The sequence below is a fragment of the Serinus canaria genome, chromosome 1 (genome assembly GCF_022539315.1).
Source record: "Serinus canaria isolate serCan28SL12 chromosome 1, serCan2020, whole genome shotgun sequence".
Taxonomy (NCBI): Eukaryota; Metazoa; Chordata; class Aves; order Passeriformes; family Fringillidae; genus Serinus; species Serinus canaria.
Genome location: NC_066313.1, coordinates 33926510 through 33954430, shown reverse-complemented (window position 1 = coordinate 33954430; position 27921 = coordinate 33926510). Strand labels below are relative to the sequence as shown.

Here is a 27921-nt window from a genome sequence, read left to right as displayed (position 1 = left end):
CTCACCAACTATAGGGTTCCCTTTTTGAAGAATGACCACAGCAAGGAGCCCATATTTGGCTGTGGAAGATTTGGGTTATTGACTTTTTTTTCTGTCCAGGATACAATGAAAGAAACTGAAGCTTGCAGATGCTACTGATTCCTCCTGAAAAACCACATTGATAGCATAGGAGAGAGGAGATATTTGTGTTTTCTCTCCTTTTCTTTTTGTAGAATTGTATTGGGAATACGTGATAGTAAAAATGCATTCCTGACACAGTACACAAAGCACAAACTAGTAACTTATCAACACCACCATTTCAAGAGCATGCCTTCTCTAAGGGAAGGCAGGACAGAAGTCACAAAAGCTTTGTAAACAGAAGCAGCTGATGACAACCCTTTGCCTTCCACCTGCAGAGACTACACTGTCCCTGTAAGTGCTGTGCCCACACCCCTCAAGAGCAGGTGACACCATCTCCCAGAAGGTTCCATGCATGGGTCAACATGTACTACCAATGGTTGGATACACCCAAACAGCAGGAAAAACATCAAATCAAAGATGTTCACAAATGAAGAAAGTCTTGCTTGGTCCTGGCAGGTGCCTGGTGCAGAGCTGGTAAGACATCACAGCACTAAACACTCCTGGGAAATTCTTCCCAAGGTTACGACCTTCAATAGATGTTTCCAAGGACTTGGTTTTGTCAGCATGTGCACAGTTTTGCACAGCACCAAAATAATCATTGCAAAGAGTTTGTCTTTTAAAATGACTGCAGTTAAAATATTGTGATGTATACTGATTGTATATATTATGACATATTTATGATGTATAGGGGTTCAAGGTAAGTATGTAAAAATGAAATTGCTCACTGTTTCTTTATTTAACATAGAACTTCAAAACCAAAGACATGTAGTAATTTTAATTGTGATTCTTTATATATACATACAATTCAGAAGCTGAAACACTATCACAGCACTTTTACAGAATGATGGACACAAAGATGGGTTGAAAAGTAAATGATGGACTAAAAAATCAGCTTAGCCCAGAGATCACAGTGAATCACTGGCAGAAGTCCGGAGTCCAAATGCACAAGTTTAATATATACCCCACTTCATCCACAGTACCACGATCCAGTTTCCTAAGTTTGATTTGAAAGCTGCAGCTGACTGTAAGTTAAATGCCCTTTGAGTGAAGGGTGTCCAACACATAATGCCTGCAAGCTACCAGCTCATGAATAGGGCTTTAGTTTCTACTTTTCCAGTAAATTAAAACCATATACACAAACTGCAATCTAAACAAGCACAGAAGTGTTTCTAGAATAATATCAGAACAGAAAAGTAATCACAGTATGGTCATAATTAAGTTTTCTCCTTAATCATTCCAATGTAACTGCACTTCCAGTTGCAAGTGTTCAATGATTCCTTTACTGCACCACCAGATGTCCCTGCCCAGCTGTGCTCGAAGCACCCTGATGGATGCTATCCTACAACTCATTTCCTTTAAACTGACCTCAAAGAAAATCTCAAATCCTTTCTTGGCTCATATTGAAAATCAGAAGACATCTCAACCACCAAAAGAGAAAACAGCACTCCAACCCCCTAATTTTTTCCTCCAAGAAACAAAAGATATTCCTAATGCCTATTCTAATTACACAAAAAAGTCAATTCTATTCAGAAAGTATTTAGTGCATTGGAATTTATTAGCTATGCTTACTTTTATTTTTTTATTTGTTCTGTGTATTTGGAGCTACAGCTATGAATCTCCATGAAAAATACATCAAAGTTAAATATGCAGTTCAGTAAGGAAGTGACGCTAACGACACAATTAGAATTTTTCCCCTTAACTTCCTATTTAATTTTTAAAAAATAAAAAGTACAAATAAGCTTTTAAATAAAATTTAATTAGTGTTGCTTGCTGTCTAAACTGTCTCCTGTAAAACCATTCTGCAAAACTAATGGGTGTGTGGGAAAATTGTTTGTTAAGGGTTTTCTAAGCAGGAGTCCTAGAGAAATAATACTTGCAGTTAAGAGTAATTTGTACTGTAACTCCCCTTCTCTGGCATGGCCATTTTGCTCTTACTAATGAAGAGGCAACCAACAACAAAACTGAAATTCTAATTTGTTGTTTTACATCATGGATTATAAATTCACTATATTTAAGGTTTCAGAATACGGGGCTAGAGATTGAAATGACCTTTTTTATTCACTCACTAGGTACACAACACTGGCAGCAACCAAAAAAGCCCTACACACTGACTTCAAGCACACTTTTTTTGGGGAGGGAGTGTTGGGGGAGATTGTAGCAATCCCCTTGCAGAGACATCACAGATTCAGTGACTGGCCTCAACAGTGACTGCTGAGGTACAACACTGGCTGCACATGGCACGTTTCACAAACACCTGGCTGCTAATAACTGAACTAAGAGTAATGACTTGCTTCATGCAACCACTAATTGGTAATAATAATGCCACCACTAATTGGTTATAATAACTTTTACTCAATGCTTCATTGCTCAAGGGGTGAAAAAGCCTGCACTCTGCTGCTGACCCCCACAAACTACTCAAGCTTCAAATGAGCCTAGTACAATACATTACACGTGCCCAGCACTGCAGACACCCCTGAGAGGGGAAAAATCTAAACAGTGAATTGTAAGGGTTTTTTTTTTAGGGTGCTATTCAACTTGCAGAGTTATATGGCATCAGAGGGACTCAGTGTAGCTCACCTACCCTTCTGCAAGGGCATGTAGAGATAGGATAAGGAGGACAGGCTTTAAACTGAGGGGGCAGGTTTTGATTAGATATTAGGAAGAAACTCGTCACTGTGAGGGTGATGAGACACAGGTTGCCCAGAGAAACTTGGATGCCCCATCCCTGGCAGCGTTCAAGGGCAGCTTAGATAGGTCTTTGAACAACCTCATCTAGTGGAATGTGTCCCAGCCCGACCTTAATGACAATCATTAAGGTTCCTTCCAAACCAAAACATTCTACTGCTCTATGTTTCCCACCACCCTGAATGTCCCAGGGACCAAATCCCATTCTGCAGGATGGCAACACTGTTTTCTCACCAGCAAGCAGTAATTTAAATGGCACATAATTTGGCTACATTCTCCCATCAAATGGGGACTGTCCCTGGTACAAAGCCAAGAGTGCCAGTGACTTTGCCAGCTGTCCCTGCTGGCATGTACCTGATCACACAGCAGAAATGCTCTACTCTGTTCCAGCTTTTGTTTGGCCAGTGCTTGTGTTTGGTTGGAGCCAAAGGAGCAGAAGAATCAAGGAGCCAAAGCAATAAATTTGGATTCTCAAAATTCCCCTGCTGGGACTATTCTGGCACACGAGCAAATAGGGTTGATTTTAATCGTGCATATTTATAAGATAAATTTAACTTACGGCCACACACATTTATTTTTTCATAAAGAAAACAGCAAAAGTGGAATAGAGCCAAGGCTTGATACAAACTATACTTCCAACAAGACATGAACTAATTGTAATTATGTTTGTATATGTAAAGAGGTGCTGTACATGAGTTAACTGTACTCTCCCTCCATCCTGCGGGAAAAATTTCCCACACTGAACTGCAAGCCTGGATGCCAGCAATTATATTTTGGGGTTTTTTATTGGTATGTCTGTTTTGGGGGTTTTTATTAGTATGTCTTGTCATAGCTCTTCTCAAGATTTCCTCAGTGACCAATAAATATACACTGCACAAGAAACCTTTGAGGTCACTTTTCACCCACGGAACTGGTAAGCAGAAAGCAGCTCACAGTAGTAACAACATGCCATGTTTAACAACATCCCCACAGTGCTTACGGTGTCCTTCAGAGTAAGAGTAAATTAGAAACTCCTACAAGGAGAGCTCTCATTTTGGCCACCTGAGAAGGAAGCACTTCAAGCACAGGACATGTGCAGGACATGTTAGCATTTTACTGCAGCACCTCTGCCTGTGAAGACTGGTCAGGGGGACCACGTTTCCATGTTAAGCTGTCTTCTTTATGGAGAAGGGAAGATCATACTCATGAAATGTGACTGTGTCTGAACATGCCAGCTATACCTCTTGCTACTAAATCCCTTGCTTTTAGGAATTAAAGGCTATCTACAGTATCTTGTGACCCTATGCTGATCTCTAGAGGATAATCCATTTTCTTTAAGTTGCTTAGAGAGGTTACTATATCTCCCTCCTTTTTTTCAGCTGGACTCCATGATCTTAAATGATTCATTCCTCATTCTCTCCCCAGTGTTAAAAGTCAACAGCAACAGGTGCCATTTTTCTGAGATGTGTTCTGTACCTATTTCTCTTCCTTCTTTTCCATCTTCTCTTTTGCCATTTCTTCCTACAAGTTGAGCTGCTCTTCCACATTTCCCCCCAACTGTCCTTTAAATGTTATTCTTGAAAGCTCATTTATTTTTCTTAAGAAAAAGTGCACTGAGGAAATCCAGACATAAATCTATGGGGAAAAAAGATTCATACCCAGATTCTCTCTTCTGTGAATTTCTGCTTTTATAGATTAAACATACATTTTCTTTCTATTTATAAACACAGGTCTTACCTATTCAAGCCAGAACTGTGAGAAAAATATAAGGTGCAATTATAAGCTAAAAATCTAATCTCCTACCCCATGGACAACATGCAGCTTTTGGAAAACATGTCAGAAATCATATTAAAAACAATTGAAATCAGAGGAGTTCTAGTTTATAAAAATTATACTTCAAACTTTTAAATGTAACCAGGATCAAAATTCAGTCAAAAGTCTCATAACTTGTGCTTCCAAATCAGATAGCTAACATCTGTGTGTTTAACTAAAACACTAAAGAATGTATCCATGGCATTTCTTTTAGTTGTGCCTGAAGTATAAAATGATCTTTTGAAAAGGCCATGGTTTTGCAGTCATTACATGCAGTGAATGTAAAAATCTTATTTTATAAAAAAGTAAATGAACAAAGAAACAGTAAGTAGGCACAACACTCAAGGAGAAGGATGAGATTAGCACCATGGAGGATGTACATTATTTTTTTTCTTGACCTAAGTTGAATGCATCATTTCCAATACTTGGAAAGAAAAGGTGCATGGAAATGACAAACCATGTAGCCAGCAGTGACCTATGGTCCCATTAAGCTCTCATGTAAATCCAGCGAATTATATTTTAGAACAAAAAAAAAAAATGCAACTCTATGAAGAATGTGACACTGCAATTAAAAAGAATGCTGTTTATATTTAAGTTAAATTACAATACTGGATTCAGAGTTGTAAACCAAAGTTGCTATCAATCAACTTCACATCTGATTGTTAATCAAGTTTTCTGCATTATTGTCAAATTGAAATCAGATTTCTAGTGATGCTAATTATCCTACTACTTACACCACTCTCATTTCTTAAGAGGTTAGCACTTTCTGAAATGCGCAAGTAACTGCAACTTCAGTTGGTCAGATTTCTCTAAAAAGATCTTGTAAATGACAACAAAATTTTGTTATTTTAGCTGGATGCAGATGTTCCATATCTTTTTGTACCAACAATGCTGTGCTGTGGGCTCAGGAGCAACAACTGAATCATTCAGGTGGCCACATTCCCATCTCAAAATCCTTCATCGAAGCACCTGCCTCACACAGCTAATAGAAGAAGCCAACATAGAACCACAGAACAGTATGGGGTAAAGGTACCTTGAAAGATCCTCTAGTCCACACCCCAGCCAAAGGTAAGGACACCCTCCACTGGATCAGGTTCCTTAGAGCCCCATTCAGGCTGGCTTTGAATGTTTTCAGCGATGGGACACCTACCACCTCCCTGGGAAACTTCTGCCAGTGTCTCACCACCCTTATAATAAAACATTTCTTTCTTATATCCAGTCTAAATCTACCCTTTTAGTTTAAAACCATTAACTCTAGCCTTGTCACTACAGGTTCTATTAAAAAGTCTGTCCCCACCTTTCTTATAAATCCCCTTTAGGTACTGAAAGGTGCTCCAAGGTCTCCCAGGAGCCCTCTCTTCTCCAGGCTGAAAAACCCTAACTCAGCTTGCCACAGGAAAGGTGTCCAGCCCTCTGATCATCTTTGTGGCCTCTTCTGAACCTGCTTCAGCAGGTACATGTCTTTCCTGTGCTGAGGACTTCAGAGCTAAATATAGCTCTCTAAGCAATTAAAAAAGCTGACTAAACAATGAAGTTAAGAATTTATCTGCTTAGTTCAATTGATTTGCTGAATTTTGCAAAGTGATGTAACTTTTCCACTATTCAGTTTTGACCTTTTTCTTACAAGTGTTTTAACAAAATACAGCAACCTTCTGTTAAAGCAAAACCCAAACACCGTCTCCAGCACAGAACAAAAATAGGAAATGGAAAAAACCCCTGGAGACATGAAGATGGGAAGTCAACTCGTCTCTAGAGGCATGAGGACACAGAGAAATGGACCTCGACATGTGTTCAAAGCCACGTCCACCTCAGGAGCCAGGGTTGCACTGATGCAGTCTCATTGTTGTTAGAACAATGAGTCAGCCACTAAAGGGACACACTGTTACAAGATTACAAAACAAATAATCCTTAAACCCACAACGGGTTTTGCTCATTATGAAATAATAGTGGCACCTGCAGTGATTCTATCTTAGAAGGAGACTTGCGCTAAATTTATCTACTGCCAAATTTTCCTCTGGCTTTTTCTTATGGCTCTTTGCAAATAGAAAAAAAGAAAGAGAGAAAAGAAAAAATAGGAGGCTAAATTTGCTGGAACTGTTTTTTGTAAACATACTTAATGCTCTTTGCAAATGATTCAAAATTTTAGTGAGCTAAACCTCTCTCATTGATTGATTAATTCACGTATTCAAGAGAAATGGATACAATATTTGATTTTCCCAAATGGTCCCCTAATTGGATTTGAGGGAAAGGTTTGGCTGTTTGCTTTCTTTCAATTTGGGAAAAATGTGATTAAAAGAAGAAAATCAATTTACATTTTTGCCTTTATGAATCCTATCTCTGACATTTAATAACATTTATGATCAGGATAAATTTATAATGAAATGAAAAGCTACGAAAATATTTTAAAGAAATTAGCAGTCATTCTGAATGTGCCTGGGCCATTGCTGAGCTAGAATAGAGATTGAAGATCAGTGAATTATTTTTTAGTACATTAACTTGAATTGAGATCTTCACTCTATTATTCAGAAATACTTTTAGTTCCATATAATGCAAAATGTTGCCAAATTCATCAAGATTGTTACAAGTATTCAGCCATAAGAATTAGGACAACACCAGCTGGTTGTTACACACAAACTAAATTACTGTCTTGCAAGGTTTGTTGAAATTCAACTTCTCTTTCTTTGTGATGATGACTGCCCCTTGCAGATTTACCCGCTGACCCAGAGTTCACACCCACATCTCCAAGAAGAATGCTGTGGTATTTGCCTCTGATGCTTATAAGTACCATTGGAAGCCTTAAAATGAAATTGAAATGTAAAATCTGTTCTGGAAGAACCACATAGTGAATAAAGTGTTTGTGCACAGCCTCAAGAAAACACTATTTTGAAAACCAAATATCAGGGCAACCACAGAAATCCACTCCTGAGTAACTCCCTTGCTGGCTTATACCTCAGCAAGAGACCACATTTTACTCTAACATAACAGTTTTATTTTAAATTACTACAGTGCTGGTCAATTAGACCGTATTTTTAGTGCTGCACATCCAGGTGCAGTATTTGGAATAGAAGGTTGCATCACCAAAAAAACCCAAAAAACTCCAAAAAGACCAATTTGAGAGACTGAAGTGAGCTGACACAAAGCCAAAGCCTACAGGTCACAGTCAGAGGGAGGATGTGTCACTACTGTGATGGACAATGCTCATTCTTTCTTCTTCTAATAATCACATAAATGTGGCTTCTGAACATTTGTAATTGCTTCCAATTTTGATTTTTCGAAAAAACAATTTTAAAGAAAAAATTAACTCCATAACAAGAATGTATATAATCATCTAGATAAAACACAAGATTTCCTCCAAAATATGAAGAAAATAAAATTGTTTTACACTGAATACTTGCTGCAGTTAATTTAAGCAAGAACATGGTATTTATGAAAATAATCTACCAAAAATAATTGCTGGGAAGTTAAATGCTGTTGGTATCCTTTAGGAGATCAGTAGAATCTCCCACAATTATTTCACTTGTGGTATATAATGTGGTATTTTGCAAATATACCACATCTGCTTTTGTCAGCTACAAAGTATGTAGCATAATCTGCATTTTCCTGGTATTCCTAGAGAAGGCCAGGTACAGACTGATTGTGAGCCACTAAAGTGATCTTAATAGTGAGAAAGCTACATAACTGCAGGATGTTTAGTTATTTTTAGAAAAGACAGTGCTATACACTAACTATGGCAGTGTCTGGGAAAGGAGGAATTAGACAAAACTGCAATTCAACTGGCTTCCTAAGGAGGAAGGCTGTACATAAACAGACCCTGTAAGCACCTGGAAGACAACCACGAGGACATGACTAACAGTGAATACACTCTTATTTAAAAACAAAATCCTTGTAACACAGGGTCTCATTTTATGACTAGGAATGCAAAGTGATATGTGGCATATGCTATTGACTTAATTCAGGCTTTGGACCTAAAGCATGTGACATTTTCTTACAATAACAACCACAGAAGCATAATCTAATGGAAGATAGCTAGAATGAATACAAAAGTGGTTAGACAAGAGTAGTGAGAGAACAGTTGTCAATGGCTTGATGACATTTAATCTTAGGACAAGAGGTAGTAAATTTAAACCGATAGCAGGTTTAGATTAAATATTAGGAAAAAAATTTCCTGTGAGCACGGTGAGACACTGTTACAGGTTGCCCAGAGGAGCTGTGGATGCCTCATCCCTGGAAATGTTCAAAGTCAAGCTGAATGGGGCTCTGAGCAACCCAGTTCAGTGGCAAGTGTCCCTGCCTGTGGCAGGGCGGCAGGAACTAGATGATCTTTAAGACTCTTTTCAGCCCAAACCATTCTGTGATTCTATGAATTTATGAAGTGGAAGACATTGGCTCAGGAAAAAAACCCAGGATGTTATTCATCAACTGCATGTGCATTATATGTATGGAGAAACAATCAACTACACAAATACAGGATAAGAACTGTGAAGCATTAAAAAGCAAAAGCTGATTTGGGATGCAAAAGAAAGGCTACAATTTGCAAAACACTGAATTGTCTTGCTCTATTGTATTTATCAAGCTTTATCAGCTGAAATAAATTATCTTGTGCATCACAAAATAGGGAAGAGGGAGACAAGGGGGAGAAAAATATAGCAGTATGTGATATATCTTTGCTACTAAAGTTTGCTACAAAGTAAAGCAAATAAACTATTTCACTCATGTTTGTGGATGAGAGAAGAAGGAATAGACCAAAATTGTATCAAGATATATTCAATTAGACTCTGTAAAACTCTTATCCAAAAAAATGGCTAAGAATAGATTGCTTAAGGATATCATGGACTCTCCATTACTGAAGACTTTAAAGAAAAATACAAGTCAGATATTTGACATGAATGGGGAGAAAATAAGAAAATCTCTCGCGAATTCAAGTATTTTTATTCTACCTTAAAAGACTGAAAATAGAGCCAACACTTATCATAATTGTCCTCACATATCCAAAATTTAAGCCAATGGCATAACCTTACTATGGAGGAAATGGCAAGTGGAGATTCTCTAAAGCTGTTCTGAAAGCTTCTTTGTCCTTGATAACAAAGTATCACTGCAATGAATGAAAAACCATAAGGGATCAGCCCATGATCAACCCTTGGTTCCTTCAGCTGAAAAAACCCTCAAAAATAGTAAACAAGAGCTAGAAAACCTGATTTTAACTTTGAATTCACCTGTTTCACATGGGAATTTTCATTCACTTTGAATTTTCAAGTCACAAATGGAACCATTTGTCCTCCTAGAATAAAACTAATCTTGCCCTCATTTCACATTTAGCCAGCAAACTCAATGCACTTTGTTGTTGTTGAAAACATAAAGCTATATAAAAATGGTTTTGCAAACAAAACTTGATGTGGCTGCAGCCCCAGCAGGCCTGGGAATGGAAGGCGTTGCATTATGTTTGTTATTTAAAAGTAAAGGTCAGTTTTGGAGCTTAACTTCATGAGGAAAAGCAGTGCTAGTCAGTTATCAGCCCAAGGAAGAGGCACAGCCAGGTAAATAAATCCGCATGGACAAAATCCGCATCTGGAGAAGCAACACAACTGGCTTGGCTATGGAACACAACTGTGAGACAGCTGCAGGAAGGCCAGAAAGCACATCTGCCACTACTTCTCTGTTTGATACAAATGTGCAGCCAACTGGAATTAACTGTTCTACTGGTCTGTGCCAGGCTTTTTTCAAAGTCAATATTTTGTAAGAAACAATGTCAAGTGTGACTGGTAGACCAAGGACTCAGTATGAAACTGTGGGCAGTGATGGGTACAGACCCATCCAGTTAAACTGGCCAACCTTCTCTCCATTTTCTGTGAGTTTTCTTGTACAGAGGGCTTCAGAGGAGATCTTATGGTTCTGTCTTGTTTCTAAGATGTGTACCCTCTATAAAGGTTTAATAAGAATAAAATAGCGATTGCCGATGACACATCTTCTTAATTCCAAGAGAAGCACCAAACTAAATATGGCAAAGCAAAGAAAGAGTGTAGTATGCAAAGGAAATTTTTGGCCCACTTCACTGGCTAATACTACACATTTTAACAGGAAAGGAAGAAAATCAGCAGACAAAAGATTTGCACCATGTTCCTTCAGCTCTGACAGCTTTCCAGTGAAAAAGTTTAGAGTAATACCCAGGACATTTGGACTGTTTTCTTCAGGGGATTACATTCCTCCATCTATCTCTTCCCAAGCCAGAACATGTATTTTTCTAACTGCACCTGATGCTGACTCATGGACTGCTCTGGACACTGCAAAGCCATGAAAGCAGATTAGACAAGGCTGCTTAATTTTTAATTTGCAGTCATTAGGTGGAGAGGAATCCAAGTTCTAGTGGCATATTCTTGGTGGTTTTTTAGTACTTTAATATACTCATCTATGTTATGTAAACAGCGTTCCTAACTTCATATGGCTGATGTTAATTCTTGGACCTATATAATTTTAATTGTTTATAATAAAGTTATAAAAACTAGCCAGCTGTGGAAAAGATCATTATGGTTTTAGAATTTTACTTGTAATCCAGCAAGAAACTACAGCAAAAGTTTTACTTTCATGTGGCAACCACAGTTCAACAAAACTACATTGAAGTCAAGTTATTAACAAATATATAAACCAGGCAGTATGTACCAGCTTCATGGTCTTTCATTATATCCATTACTTGCTAAAGTCTACTTAAAATCATTATTTTCCACTGGCTACGAGAAATACAACATTTTTTAAAAACACAATTACCCAAAATACCCTGATAGTTGAAAGTAAAAAATATAATCACTAGTAAAAGTGGAAGAAATGGAAGGTTTATGAAATTAGGTAGTTGCATGAATGTGCAGATTCATGGTTCAAATTTTACTATATGCACAGAAAACAAGTTTTGAAATAACTGAAAATAAACTACTCTTCAACTGGATCTAGGAAACCCCCAGCACTTGTGAAAAGAGATTATTAGCACTGTATTCAACCAAGAGCTGATGTTTAAAAGAAAATGTGAAGAAGCCATGTTTTGAATTGATGTGTTTCAGTCTACGATGCTGAGAATAAGGAAAGGATTCATAGCAAGGATTAGGATGCTACAAATCATATGGAACATATGAATAGGAGTCTGTTTCCATGTATCAATAGGGGTTTAATTTCTGAATGAGAAGCTTAAGCAAGGGCACATTCTTTTGTAAAATATCCCACGGGTTTCCTAGAATACACAGATGTAGTGACATCCTCACTTCTAACTTTACTCAATAGGTTCTTATAAATCCTGATGAATGTTTAATTTAATTCCTAAAAAAGTAACATATTGGGAATTGTTTTTTGAGAAGGATAATAAAAATAGAAATAAAGTCCATGACAGAGAGAAAACTACATTCCCTCAACCTAACATGTATTTATTAAGGAGAAGTGCTTATAACTTCCCCAAGTTTGCTACTCTGACTGCTATCTGAAACCATGATTTCCCAGGGGAAAAAAAACAAAAAACCCTCAAACCAAAACAGCTGGAACACATCCTAGAGATAAAAAATAAATCACTTGCAAGTGAATTCCACACTCAGAAGCCCCAGTCAGTTCTCTATACAAACAACAAAACAAACAAAGCCCAGAAGGAGCATTAACATCCCTGGTAACTGCTGTCTACTAATTGCAGAGCATCAGGACAGCTTCAGTGGAAAAGCAGAGCCTGAATAGGATTGTCTGATAAATCTACTACCCTCAAACACTCCACATAGTATTCTTGACCCTGTAGGTCGCAACCTTTTGCTCCCAAGTCACTCATGCCAGAGGGAATAAAGAGGTTTATCCCATTCTGTGGAGTCCCTGTAATTATTTGTTACAATTTTAAGTCATCTAGTATTAGGTACATAGCAGTTTGGTGAATCACACACGCTCTTTTCAAACAAAAATTCAACAGACAAAATGGGTGTAATTTAAAAACCTGTGAAGTAGACCAAAACTTTACAAGTTTAATTACTTTTATATTTACCTAGTAAGAATTGTATGTAGCAAACAATTTGTAGCAGACGAATTACATGTAATAGCCTCCATTCATGCCAGAACCAAACAAATGTGAATTAAATCACAATAGAAGAAGGTTAGAAATTGATCTAAAACTTAGATTCACAAAAATGGGAAAAACAGATATTGACCACAATTGGGTAAGAAAAACAGGGTACCATCAGAGAGCAGCACAGCCATAAGTAAGTCTTCAGATAGTTTTCATCCTCAAATTTCACATCACTAACAGTTTGCTGTCAAATATAATATTTCTTTTATGGTGCAATTTGGCTGGAGTCTGCCAAATGCACTGTATAAAAATGATTACTTCACCTTATGAATCACTTTTCATCAGCATACTTTTAAATACAGCTGTGAACTTTTGTTCTAGAGAAAAACAACAATTTTACACTGTTGATTTATCTGTGATGGAGAAAAGGGTGGAGTCTGGGGATTTATGATGTTTTGAGGTTTTATATATTAACTTATTTGTTCTGTATTTTAAGTAAAACTACTTTTATAAATAGATTTCAAAATACATAAAAATATGTGCATTGTTAGCTTGCAAAACAACATTATATGGCATTCAGAAATTAATGTGTTTCATAACATGCTTGCGAAAAATTGACCCGGGGAATGCAGCCAAGAGAGTTTTGGGGGTCACACTGCAGTCTGGAATATCACTTTGGACTCCATTAGGAAGAAGATTTTAGCCATATTGCTAATCCTACTAGTAATGGTAAGGTCTAAATGCCCTAGAGCCATGTCGTCTTTAAGGGCCATCTTGCAAAACATGCTGATGTATCTAAAACTGGCAGTTTGAAAGGACAAAGTAATCAATGCCTGTCTTACTCATGTCATATTCCAGTAAGAGTATTTCATTAATTCTTTTCTCATTTTTGGATTCATGATCCATCCCTATGGGCCAGAAGAAAACATGTGCAGGAAAGTTTAATATTTAAGGAGCAAAGGAAAGTTGGTTACAAGCAATCTGCACCAGGAATAGCATTAGTGTTTTCAACAGTGTTTCAGAAAAAGTTTCCATAGAGATTTTTTTTGGTGTTTGTTTATAATGTGCACAGAATTACATTATTAAACAAATCTCTGGAAGGTTATCCTCCAAAATGTTGTGTATTCCTATTATCAGTGCAAATATTCCAGAATTAAGACTTCTTGATAGAGGCAAGCCCCACTGATGTCCAGACAACTAATGAACCCTGTAGCTCCAACCTTGACAAAGCAGCATGTGCCTTGACATTTCAGAATATTTATGTGGTCAAGTCACAGAGGCTCCACAGAGCACTTGGTGACATACATTTTAGCTCTCCCTTGATAAATTGATACAGTTAGATCTAGACTTGGTTCCAGACCTTCTTATGCCTTGCAAATGGATAACAGGGGCTGCAGAACACCTTTCCTCACATGGAGGACTCATGAAGATGCAAGAGGCTGTGTAGTGGTGGCGTCAAATAAAGAGTACTGCTGCACCTCTTCATTAAACCTACTGGTTTGCCAGGAGAGATTTCCACAGAGGAGAAGCGTACATACTAGTCTGCTGGTGTTTTGTTTATTGAAGCCAGAGAGAGAGGCCATGGGGAAAATACATCTTTTATCTTCCCAGATTTATCTTGCCCTCCTGGAGGATTCAGACTCTCTTACCAGACATGTATATTACCCAGTTTGTTTTTTGAAGTTTGTATATGGTTTTTTTTCTTGTTGTTCCATCAATACAGAATTTGCACAGTTACAAACAGTAAGAACTTTAAAAGTTATATGGAAATTGTGTCCCAAATTAATTTAAACTAAAAATTAACAATCACAGAATTAAAGAATTCTTTGTATTCGAAGGTACCTTATATCTTATCTAGTTCATACTCCTCTATTATAGGCAGGGACACCTACTGAACCAGGTTGCTCAGAGCCCCATTCAACCTGGCCTTGAGCATTTCCAGGGATGGAGCAGTAACAGCTTCTCTGGGAAACCTGTGCCAGTGCCTCACCACTCTCATCATAAAGAATTTCTTCCTTATATCTAACTAAATCCATTCTCTTTCAGTGTAAAGCCATGCCCCCTTGTCCTATCACGACACGCCCTTGTAAGAAGTCCCTGGAAAGTGCTATAAGCTCTCCCTGGAGCCTTCTCTTCTCCAAGATGAACAACCCCATCTCTCTCAGCCTGTCCTCACAGGAGAGGTGCTCCAGCCCTTTGATCATCTCTATGACTCCTCTCTGGATTCTCTCCAACAGGTTCACCTCTTTCCTGTGCTGGGACCCCAGAGCTGGACACTGCACTGCAGGTGGGGTCTCACCAGAGCACAGCTGAGGGGCAGAATCCCCTGCCTTGCCCTGCTGCCCACACTGCTTTGGATGGTTGGCTTTCTGGGCTGTAAGGGCACAGTGCCAGGACAAGTTGAGCTTCTTGGCAAACAATATTCATCAACTTTTTGTTCTGATACATCAAAGCCATGTCTTACACAACTCAGATTTTGAGAATCTGCACCCAGTAAGCATTTTTATTGCTACTTTATCTAACTTGCCAGCACATCAAACCATAACTTGATGAACTTCTTTGCCTTCCAGGGTTTGATTTTTTTCTTTTCTAAAATGTAGTTTTCCTTTTTTTGCTACTAATAGTTTTTTAAAAATAATCTATACTGAGAACAGTGCACATAAACAGTTACTCTTTTAGAGACAAGAATAAAACAGACTTTTAAATACCGTTCATTATTGATTAGACAGGGTTTTTTTCGATCATCCTCATTCAACTTCAACAGAACAGTGGCAAAGTTATTTAAAAACTGTGAGGCTAAATCAATTTTGTCTTTTTCATGAACAGTTAAAGCAACAATTTCTTCCAGGAGCAAATGAATTTACAGAGCCTGATTTCCAGGAAATGTGCAGAGCAAGCGTATTCCATGAGCGCAATACCCTCATGCACTTCTCAGAGGTCGACAAAGGACCAGGTTCATCCAGGAGCATGTGATCACCAGCACAGCTGTCTTGTCTGCACAACTGCTTATTGATATGAAAAAAGCAGAATTTTTTGCTTGTATCTTTGGGACCTTTATGATATTATAAAATTGACCAAAACTGCCTCTAGGGTTCAAAGCTTCCTTAGGAAAGAGATCAGCAGAAACACAAGGGAGTGCTGTGGGTAACATCCTTTAAAAACCAGGTGAAACACAGGATTCACGACTAATACATGAGGTCTTACAGTTATCTCCCCTGACAGAAATGATGTCTGTTAAAAGGCTAACCTGAAAAAGATACACTTAAGAAAAACAAACTTTCCCTGACTCTTATCTTTATCACATCTCGTCATCTGTTTTTGTGGGAAGTTTCTATTAACATATGTTCACAATATGAATTTCAAAAGTCACATATTAAATTCAATCCATTATATTTTGCAACTGAGATTCTCATATATCACTTTTTTAACTTTTTCTGCCCTCAGACTGCCTCATTCCGCCAGCATAAAGCAGCTCAAATTTAAATCCACAATGAACGTGAAAATCACACCATTTGTTGCTTAAAATCTCATTAAACGAGCAGTTTTAAAATTTACCTGAGTCATTTTTCTAAACAGATTTACCACAGCTACAGTGTCTCCTCTTTCGCAAAACATTCAAGGAAACACCACAAAATTACATGAATCACAAAAAGTGTCATAGTTTGTTTGCCACAGATTGCCTTAATCAATGCTTTAATGAATTGTGATTATTTGAATTGTGCTTTACGAAGAAAATCCATACTCCATAACACATTCATGCAAAAATCTAACTGTAATTTATATAAACTAAATATAATGTACATTATAAATTACTCCTCAGATCCCAGTGTTAGTTGAAAAACTGAAATATTGCACCAGCTTGCACATCAATGTCTAAAAGAATAAATTCATATATGTATCGCAAGAGAATTATTCACTTTACTGGCAAAAACTGACTTATTTCTCCAAGATGGGTCTCAATAAAATTTCAGAAAATGTAACAATGGAAAATTTGCTGTTGGAGGCTGGTTCTTTGATATCATTTGGATAAAGGATTTTTCTCAAGGTTAGCTGAGAAAGAGCCTGTCAGTGACTGCAGCCATCACAACATAAAAGCAAACATTATGAAGAACATATTTCATTTGCAGATAAGAGCAGAATGAAACAGTAGAGATCACAATTTGGGACATTCACATTTTTCTCATTCCTAAATGAGGTTCCCAATATCAGAGAAACCTACCTTTTTTACCGGTTGATATTTTTTTAAATGGTGTTTTTTAAACAGGAGAACATCTGGTGGGCCACCCTACCATTCAACAAGGCATGCCAGAAAGGCATGGTATTTCATTGAATTTTGTCAAACTCCCTTATGAAACAAAGTCACCAATGATACACATATAAAACATACACACACTTTTTTTTTTTTTTTTGGTCTTGTCCTCTACTAGAGATACCTGTACTCAGGGATACAATTAGATGCTGTGCCCATACTGTGGCAACACAGAGACATGGCTGGAAGGAGACTGTACTGCAGGATCATGCCCATTACCTTGAGTTAGCAAACTTAATTCTCAGCAAGGAACCACACTTCTGATAAGCCCATCTTCTTATTCCTTATTCCAAAAACTCATCAGACTTATTTGCTGTGAAGACTTTCACTAAGGAAGATGTGAAAAGAAAGGGAAATTGAAAGATGGATTTTCCTTTCCTAAGCATTCTGCTGGCCTCAGCAGGCAGCTCAATGCTCAGTTGAATCTATTTAGATTTAAGAGACATAAAACATGGCTTCAGATCTGGGTGGTCTGTGCAATGTCCAAGAATATATGAATTGGCTCACCTTCAAAATAATATTTTGCTGCTTTCTTTTCCTCAAACAATAAATTACATCCACTTTTGCAATAAAATCACGGGGTAGTATCTAACAATACTGTTCCTCCACATCTACTGCTGGATGTGTATCTCTGACATCCACCTGCCTCTTCCATTTAAAATAGCAGATCACTTCAGTAAAACTATTATTACAACTGGATGAGCAAATATAAAGTCAGAAGGTGCTGGTTTTATACAGTTTCATAAACAGAGCAAAACTCTCTTTTCCATCAGGCCCAAAGGGGAAAAAAAAGGCAGCTTTCCCTCTGTAAAATTAGCTATGTGCAAGGTGTAGCCAGAACTCTGCTGAAGCCAGGAAAAATCCGACAAGGAAGAAAAGAGCCATGAAACTGAGTCGTGCCATAAATTGCTGAAGTCAACATATCAAGCTACTACCTTCTGTAAGACATTTTCTGTTATAAAATCATATTTTTAATAATATGAACATCTGTGTAGTGCTTCAATCATCTCCACAGCACCTCAGGCTTATTTAACACTACATGAGTTCCTAAGGGTAATCCAAAATTAACATTCCAGCCAATCCAATCTTGCAAAGTCATACCACACCTCTAATTATGTGTTTTATAAATACTCTGGTTTTAATTTTTATTTTGTATTTCATAGTCCCCAATTATAACTAATTTTTACACAGGAAACAATTTTGAAGTCCTAGTAAGCATTTAGAGAATATTTTATCCTTCTGTATTACTGGCATTTCAAAAGTAAATCTGCTAAATAGAGTACTTAATTTTCTGAGACCACAACCCACATTATGTCACCCTTAACTGTGTGGTAAGTATCCATATTAAACCATTAAAATCCCATGCTGCCTGAGAACCACCAGTCAAACAATTTATTTAAAAAAACACTGTCACAGACATACATTTTGAAAAATAGTATTTGGTTTAAGGATGGGGAATTTACCTAAAATCTGCTATTTACTACAAGTATGTCAACAACACTTAAATGTACTGGCACTGGCATCCACTAACAGGTTAATTTCACCCTATGCTTTTCAAACAGCTTTGAAACCCAAACAGCTTCAATTTAAATGCACCAGAACAGTGCCTGCTCTGAGATCCAACCACACCCATGCATCAATAGCACTGCTGGGTATTCACCAGCCATGCCACTGACAGAGACCACAGCAGGACATGTGCTGTTCATGAGGGACTCCAGCTGAGCCTAACAGAGGGCTCTGTGGATGCCATGACCTCCCCTCAGATCATCACCAACACTCACTTCTTCAATACTGAGGAATTTCCCAGCCCTGAAAGGGATAGGGTAGCCCTGCAGGAAGGCTTCTACATGGCTTCCTCTCTATTTCCTCAACCTACAACTGTCAGGCTTTAAATAAGTTAATCACGTTTTCTCCTGATTGCTCCCAAGATGGAAAGGGAAATTCCTTCTCTTCCATACCCCAAAGAAGGATTCAGAACCTTCAAACTATGGACTACTCAGGAACCAGCTCTGTCTCATCTGAACAGATGTCCTACATGTATGTCCTAGGTTCATGACCAACCATACACCCAACCATTATCAGACTGGTTTACACATGACAGGGCCTCACACGAAGGCTGCTCCTGTTTCTTGTGGCTACAGCAGATCCATGGGGGTTGGTTTGCACCTTCACAAAACACACTCCAGCCTGTAAGTGCCATACTCTGCCATTTAGAAGGCACCACTTGAGCATCTTCCTCCAAGGAACGGGGCAAAAGCTCGTTTATTAGCAGAACTGAGACACATAATGACCTTAACAAAACAGCGGTTCGATGTACGTTGTCCCCCTGCCACCAACTACACAAACTATCATTTTTCCACCTTACAAGACTCTGCAGAGATAGGAGAACAAAGAGCTATGTCCTCGGCTCTGGGGAAGGAAGGCAGGTCAGTACAGAAGGCCTGTGGCGTAGACCTGGCTCTAACAGGCACCCCAGCCACAAAGTCCCACCTTGCAAGTAACAGCAGGGGCTCACAAGCAGTGGCCTCCCAGAAGACCATGAGGGATTTTGCTGCAAGTACCTTCTAGCACTGAGACTTGAACTCAAAGAAGGAATGAGACCTCCTGTGGGGCAGGAAGATGGAGATGGGGGGAGATCAGTCACCCATGATTTGCACTCTGCTGCCAGGTCTCCAGCTGGGTTAAGCATTATGTGACAGACCTGAAATCCTGATCAAGTCCTTGATTTATGTTCTGGCATGCTTCACCAGTGCTTCTCAGCAGGACTAGATGAATCATTGATCTGTTCCAGTACAATGATTTCTATGTATGCTCATAACCTTGGAAGAATCTGTGTAACATTTGAACATGCATTTAGCTTGCTCAGTGCTCAGTTTTAAACTCTGAATTTTATTCAAGTTGCACAGTTACATTGTTGCTGCCTATGTCTGAACATTTTAAAAAACTAATTTTAGAAAAAAATACAAATATTTTAGAAAAAAAATAATCACCTCTTAGATCTTTAGGTCTGAATTTAAACACTTTGTGAGATAAATGGTTCATAAATTAACTGTATCAGACAATGTTACTCTTATAAAATCCTTGACCCCAGAAAAGCTTGATTTAATTACTGAATAAAATAAATGTAGCAAGAGAGACAGCGAGTCCTTGAGCATTCTTCCTGAATTCTGTCTCAACCATGCTCATGCAGGTCAGACACAGACAGACAGTCATACACAAATGAAAGTAACTAAAACTGCCAATGCTCAGAGAGCTCGAATAACTCTCTACCCTTGCACAGCCAGGAGCTCACTGACATCACCTTTTAAAACAAATGCAAAAGACTAGAAAAAATTACAATGATCTAAAGAAATTTCCTGTTATTCTGCTCTAGAGAAAACCCCTATCCCATGTCCTGCATATGCGGTGGAGAGCATCAACATTTTCCAGGCTTAGGACTTGGGGCATATTTTCTTAATGAGCATTACAGACAGATTTCCAAAGCTGTAACTTGTGAGGCCTTTGAAGCACCAGGAGCTCCAGACTCCATGGGAGTCCCTGACCTCCTCTTCACAGGTGGGTGCCACAAGGCTGAGGACCAGAGCAGAGCAGCTCTGCCTCCCACCTGCCACCTCACTGACTCTGGAAGCACTGAGTTTGCAGCCCTACTTCCCCTTTGGTTTCCTCAAATTAGGCTCAATTTGATCCTTACAGCTCAATTTCATGTCTAATGTACCACCTTGAGCAACTCTGGCAGTTAGTATAAAGGACAGACAATTACCTAGTTACAGAAACACTACACAATGCAAACAATTCTTTCCTCTATATCCAAGAATGCCTGAGGTTTTATAGGGTGTTACTTAGGAAATAATCATTACACAATTATGCAAAGAAAACAATGACTATTTTGTTTTACTGAGTCTTGCTCAAGCTGAGGAGCACCAATGTATTCACCATCAACTACCAACTCACTCATGTGAAAACTAAGCAACTTCATCCTCTTTGTTAAATATCCCCATCAGAAACCACCCAAGATTATATTAGATTAAATGTCCAATTCCCAAGTGTTACTTTTAAAACACCAGGCAAAATAATTCAGGCAATATTCCATTTCAATAATTTTTTTAATCAATAAATCTAAAATAGTGCTTATTTATTATTCCAACAAATAACAGCAAAGAATATTTTAACTAAAAAGAAAATTAAAATAATTATTTCTCTTCCCGTGACTTTTTTTTTAGTTGCTAGCATACTCAATATCACAAAAGTTCTTAAAAATCAGGAAATGTCATTGTAGAACTACAACATCTGGTATTTAAAAAGAAAAAGGAATTTACTATTAATTCTTTAAAAATCCTAAATGAACCTTAAGTGGCAATGCCTTCTAAAGCACTTTCACGCAATGACACTAAACTACAGATGCAGTTTATAAAACTTCCTTTGTCTTTCACGTGTCCTTATCTTTTAAGCTGCAATTCTCACACAGTATGAAATAAATGACATGAAAATTGCAACTTGAAAAGGAAATTTGAGTGCACATTTTAAAGTAATTGTACCTTCAAAATGTTCAGGTACAGAGGAGATTTCTGGAAAACCTTTGTCAATATAAAAATGCAGATGAGGTTATCTACCTTCTACCTACCTAGATATCTAAAACAAGATATCTGCACCAAATTAGATCTGACATAAGATGAAAAGAGCAAAGCACAGGCCAAGAGATGTTAAGCAGAAGAGGGAAGGTGTGGGTTCTTGAGATGAATGTCAAGTATGCCAGGTAATCATTTCCAGCTAAGTGAAAGAAGGAAAAAAAAAAAGCTATTACTGAGCAGATGGTTACTGAAAGAAAAATTCTCCAAAAGCTCACTCTACCAGTGGCAGAGTAAGAGCTGTGTGTAAATAGCACCCTGAGGTTTACCAGCAGATTGGTGCCACACAGTATGCCAAGGAGCACTTGTACAAGTGAGAAATTATCCTACATTGCACACATCATAAAGCTCTTCAGACCTGAACTGACTTTATCTCTACATTATCAGACACCTTCTGAAATGCTAAAGGGTGTGTGGGTTTTTTCTTCATTCCCTGCTTTTGCAAATAAAGTAAAATAGAAGGACAGAAAAATCACAAGCCTAGCAGATCATCTCATTTGGAGGAAGGAAACCTCCAGGACTGATCTAATGGGCATAGGTTAGGATATCCTGTACAGAATTAAGGGTTAAACATTTCCAGTTTCCTGAAAAGAAAAGCCCATCTAAATAGACGACTTCTTTATCTGTAATCTATAGAAAAGAGAAAAAAAGATCTCAAACTTTAGTATTTGCAAATCTCATCTTGGTGCTCTGACAACTTAAAACACCAAATCTTCCCTAACATGGAATAACTTTAGAAAATTATTTCAAGTAATAGAGGGCTTCTGAATATATATACACATATACACAATATATAGTATTTATCCAAACTAGTTTTGCTCAAAGTCCAAAGAATAGTTTTAGCTGAAGTTGTACTTTACAAGGAAGAATCGAGAGGTACCAATTAGAGGGCAAATAACAGAAATGCACATTTTAAATTTAATTTAGCAGAAGGCAGTCAACCAAATAGTTCCTAGATCCTAAAACATACCATCATTTGGTTGTTTTCCAAAGTATTGTTTACTTTATATTAAATTAATATAGTAATATAAATTAAAGTCTAAAAATGCATTTGCAGATCAAACGCCAGAGGACTTCTTTAAAATTAGAATTGAAATGGACCAGAAAGTGCAGGCATTTCCACCTTTGAGTACACTATTTAATGAGACTAAGAATATTCAAAAGAAAATTGACTTCATATCCATTTTCTCTCTCCTGAGAAATGCTGCATTTTTCTTTAATGCCTCTCATTGAAACCTAGATAACTGCTTGTCAACGAATACATGTGAGCACAAATGTGCATATCAGTCACAGTGTTATCTATAATTCTGAGTACCAGGTGGCATGTTCAACATTCTATTAATTGCTGCTACACTACTTGATTGCAAGGGCACTTTAAAGAGGGATATGCACAAAATTATGCATAAAATTAGTCTTTTATATTTTTAAAATTAATTGTAGCTGCCTGTGAATCGAATGTGTCTGAAATACGGACACAATGAGAGGCTGAGAGTGCAACAGAGAACCATCAGACTGTTTTGGTAAATCACAAGAATAACTCCTGGGAAAGTCACTCCGTGCTTCCCAAAGACAACTGACAGCAGATTAACAGTGAACCTACTGTAAATGATCACATCTTCAACTTCAGCTTATCAAACATAAAACACAAGCAAACGAGCAAATGTTTCTTATACTGCCAAAGAGAAAAGCATGGATATTGGTTAAGAAACTCAAATAATTTATTCCTGCACTTTCCCTTTATGTTCATCGCTTCTTAAAACACACACTCAAGCACTTTATAACACCCAATAAAACACTTTGATAGCAGTCTAGAGCAGTCAATGGTTTTACATTTTAATCAGTATGGTTTACATTGCATTTCTAATGTGACTCTTTAGACTAGAACTGCTTGGGTGGGTCGTGCTGATATAACTCAAACTGACACTGCTCTGTCACCTACTCACAGCACACTCAGTACAGCGAAAACATTCACACTCTTATCAGAAGCCACAAATAAAGCTCCAAACCTCTTAAATGATTTGAAAGCTTTGCTTTCAGCACAAGGCTTACCCTTTCTTTGTCCCTGTGAGAAGAGGTGCATCATCAGCAAGAAATTATCAGTAACCTGTCAGTCTTTATTACTGAGTGACAACAGAGGATAAGTTAAATTCCAATTTCATTAAGTCAGTTTTGGAAGGTGACACATGCTGAAAACCTAATAGTGCAACCTTTTAGCTGTGTCTAACATTTAACTTTTCTAAAAGACAGGGACAAATCAAATCACTTTCTTATTTTATCAACTGATCTTTACAAAATTAGAAGAATGAACTTGAAGCAGAATTCCAGAAAGAGACTTTTCTATTTCTTTATACATTCTGGTTTTAAGCATTTTATGACTTCAGTGTTTCCTCAAGTGCTATAGGCAGTTATCTCTTTAGTAATTCTTCATGAAGCAACAGAGAGAGAAAAGATATTCTAAACCAGGAAATGAATAATTGGAAAAACCTGAAGTTCCTTGGTATTTCCATCGCACAACTGATGAGATTTTGAGATTTCAAAAGCCTTCTACAGCAGCTGCTAAATAAAGACCTGAGCTACAATCATGTATCCTTTCTTTCTTTCTTCAAGAGACCTTGCTCCTGGAAGAAATGCATACAAGCATGAATAGAGACTCAGCCTATGACAGCTACCACACCTTTACATTGCATGAAGTCACAAAAGTGCTCCAGCACATCAAAGGTGTCCTCGACACATCATCTTCCTCTCTACAGCTGATCTTTGTTGCTTCGGTGACAATTTATTTTGCCAGCAGTCCTTCCTCAGAAATTCTCCCACTAAATACAATCCACTGTTCTTTGGCACCTAGGTGATACACAACAGAGTATTTCCAACAGATGCTCTTTTAGGAGTGATGGTTCATGACTTATGCAGGAACAGTTCCTGCAGGGAACAGAAATCACTATTTTTTAAAAATCCAGTATAAGTATCAAAATTTCCATGTTACTTCAACACCAGCCATTTAGCCTCCATGTATGAATGCCAGCCCCCTTGAGTTCTCCTGTGCTTAGAATCAACATGCACTCTCAGAGACAGGGTCATAATCACACTTGAATTTAGAGGTTATATAGAATAATGACATAAAATTACAGAAGGAATTTCAGAACTTCTCCATCAAAAACAAGGACTGCAGCTCTACCCTTCATGTCAACCCTGGTCATCAAACCATCCCTCACTATTCAGTGAGCGTTAATATTAGAAAGTTTCTCAAATATTTCTAATCCATGTCTTGACCCTCCAATTTTAGACTACTATTTCTTTTGCTTTTTTCCCAAAAAGAGAGTCCTTTATTCTTGTACTCATTACAGAAGTACTGCACACATGAGAGGGTGTTATCAGCTTAACATCTTTCTAGAGTAAACAAACCATTTCAAGTAATTTTAAGTTCCTCAAACAATATGGTCCATAAACATCTGATCACTCCCATTCTGCTCTTGCTCTGCACAATGTGTCCATGTATAGATTAATTCTGTTACTGCAACTGACATTACTGACACTAAGGAGAGACCAGTGGTAACTTAACATGCTTTGTATGCTGTATTCTTATTTCTATCACCATAGAATCAGAGAATGTTTTGGCCTGGAAGGGACTTTAAAGATTGTCTAGTTCCAATGTCACTGCCATGGGAGGGGCAGTGGTCTAATCTTCTATTAGACCAAGTTGCTCAAAGTCCCATCCAGCCTGGCCTGGAACACTTCCAGGGATGAAAGTGCACTCAGTCTCACTGTGTATACCATTGACGAAGACCACTAACAGAGCTACGTTCCAAGACAGAGCTGTGAGGGACACCACTCATCACCAACCTCCACCTGGACACAGAGCCATTGATGACAACTCTGGCTGTGTTCATCCAGCTACATACACCCAATTACAATTGCTGTTTTCCACATCTCAGTCCTTTGACTCATGTCCAGGTGGCCATCTAATTCCTACACACTGCTATGAAGAGCTGTGACCCACAAATAGGTTCCAAATTCTCCATCTGCACAGTTGATTCTTTTTTCAAAAGTGCAGAAACTTCCATCAATTTGCATAGCATATTTTGGGAGTATTTTCCAATTTGCCAAATTGCTCTGAATGACACATTCATTAAACCTGTGGAAAAAGCCAGACATCTTGGAAGACAGGTTTGGTCTCATTGTTCAACAACTTTAATAATGATCAGGATGATTACTTAGATCTTGATATTAAATCCGTGGATGGAACCAATTATCCCTTCCACTCTGATGGTAAATTCAGCACTCAGGTTTTCCAGCCAGTTTTAAGTATGAGGGGTTTTTTCTACAGTCTACTTTCTGGCCTTTCCTATGAGAATGTCACATGAGAGTCTGTCTAAAGATTTACTGAAGATATATGATATCCTCTATTACTTCTGAATCAACGAAGCCTCTAATCTGCACAGAGGGAAGCCAGATTGACTTGACACAATTCATTCTTCATCAATAACTGTGCACACTGTTATTCACCTCCTTGCTTCTTCTCACTGTCTTCAAAGAGTTTATTTGAGGAATCATGCCTTAATTTTTGACATTTGCATGATCCTGGGCTAAACACTACTGTAATGTCTCATTGAAAAAAAACTAAATATGTTTTCATTCAAATTTATAGAGAAAAAACCTCTGGCATATCACAAAATTACTATTTAAAACACCTAAGGTATGCCACCTACTTTACAAAACAGACTTAAACCTAAAATGCACTAATCTTACTCCTTTCAGCAAATACTGAAATATGACTGTTCTAACTTAATTTTTTTTCCAGGGTTTTCCTCACTTACTATCTACTTACATTATCTTATTAATATGAGGTTAACTTACTTCTTAATTGTCTTATTTACACCATTAGTGAAATCCAAGGTTTTTTACAAGTTTATTAAAATGTACCATAGTTTCACCTGATGGTGAGAACCATGGTTTGGTATTAATGTAAGAGCAAAGTCAGAATCTGAATTAGAGTTTATTATTATATTAATCAGATCTGGTTTGTCATGGTAAGGTTTATTTAGGAAAAAAAATTAAGACTAGAAACCTTTCCTCAGTATGGTTTCTAGTCAATGTATCAAACATATGAAAGAGAATAAAGAATGTGTCATTCTTTAGAGTATTTGAAATGGCCCATAAAGTCTCAGTTTCACAGAAGAAACTGGTTTTTCTTGCAGCAGTTTCTTTTTCTGTGAAATTGAGACTTTATGAACTGAAGCATGTCTGTGAAAATCATCTATGACATAATTTATACTCTTCCAACCAAATAAGCAGATGGTAGAATGAAGAACTATGTAAATCAATGTTTATAAAGTAGCAGACATTTGACAGGCTTCAAATTATGTCCAGGGTACACTGATAGATGCCATTATCCATTACTGTGCTTTCTCTGACATTTTATCTAAGGGCCAAAAGCCAAAAGAAAGACCACAAGCATCTAGCCACAAAGTAGCCCTTATTTTCCTATTCTAGTCAGCAATTAGCTCACAGGAACAGAATTTCAAGTATTTCCAATGCCTGTAGTTAAAAATATGCCTTTTTCTAAAATAAAATACAAATGTCATATGCTAAAAGCCATATTTGGGGCTGCATCTTTGGACTACAAATATATATGCAATTTGCACAGTAGTTACATGTAAAATATACATGTGCAACCCTTATACAATCAGAAGGACTATTTATTTTAAAAATATATACCAAAACATGTAGACTCTAATGTAATGTAATTGCCTTCTGCTTTTCATGAAACGGAGATTTTCTGCCCTGTCTGCTATCAAATCAGAAACATGTGATGAGTGTGAGTTACCAGTTCAGGACTTCTATTTCATGACCACACTGGTGTCTGCAACCACTCAGTCTCGCCACAAAGGATTGCAGCAATCAAATAGACACAGGTAACATTCAAATGACAAGTAGGGATTTCTGAACCCTAAATCCATCTTCTAAAAATTATAGTTCATTTCTTGGTATGACTCTCCCTTCATAGGTAGGTGGATTTTGTCAATACGTAGATGGTTCTTCAATTTTTCCTAACTGCTGCTTGAAGGGATCTCTCTTTCTTTAATGTCAGGAGCCAATTTTCTTTTCTAATTTAAACAAGCAACTACACAGACTTTCAGCTCAGGAAAACTAGGTAACTATTTTTAAGAGAGCAGCAGCAGCAAAACCAGAAGAACTGACAGGCAACAAATGGGCAAAAGAAATTAAGCTGAGCTGGGATAGCAAAGCAAACAAGAGGAGTAAAGAGTACAGAATGAGTTGATGATAACTTCCTTCTCCAAGTGATATAAGAGACAATGAGGACAGGAGCTATGCTGCACTGCTCTCACCAAGACAGAGCTAGTGGGGTATGTGAA

General features: G+C 37.7%; 1 protein-coding gene across 1 annotated transcript in view; it reads right to left on the bottom strand.

Annotated features, from left to right (window-relative positions):
* TMEM135 (transmembrane protein 135) overlaps nt 1-27921 on the bottom strand; it is a 160924-nt gene that overhangs the window by 18933 nt on the left and 114070 nt on the right. The window lies entirely within an intron of this gene.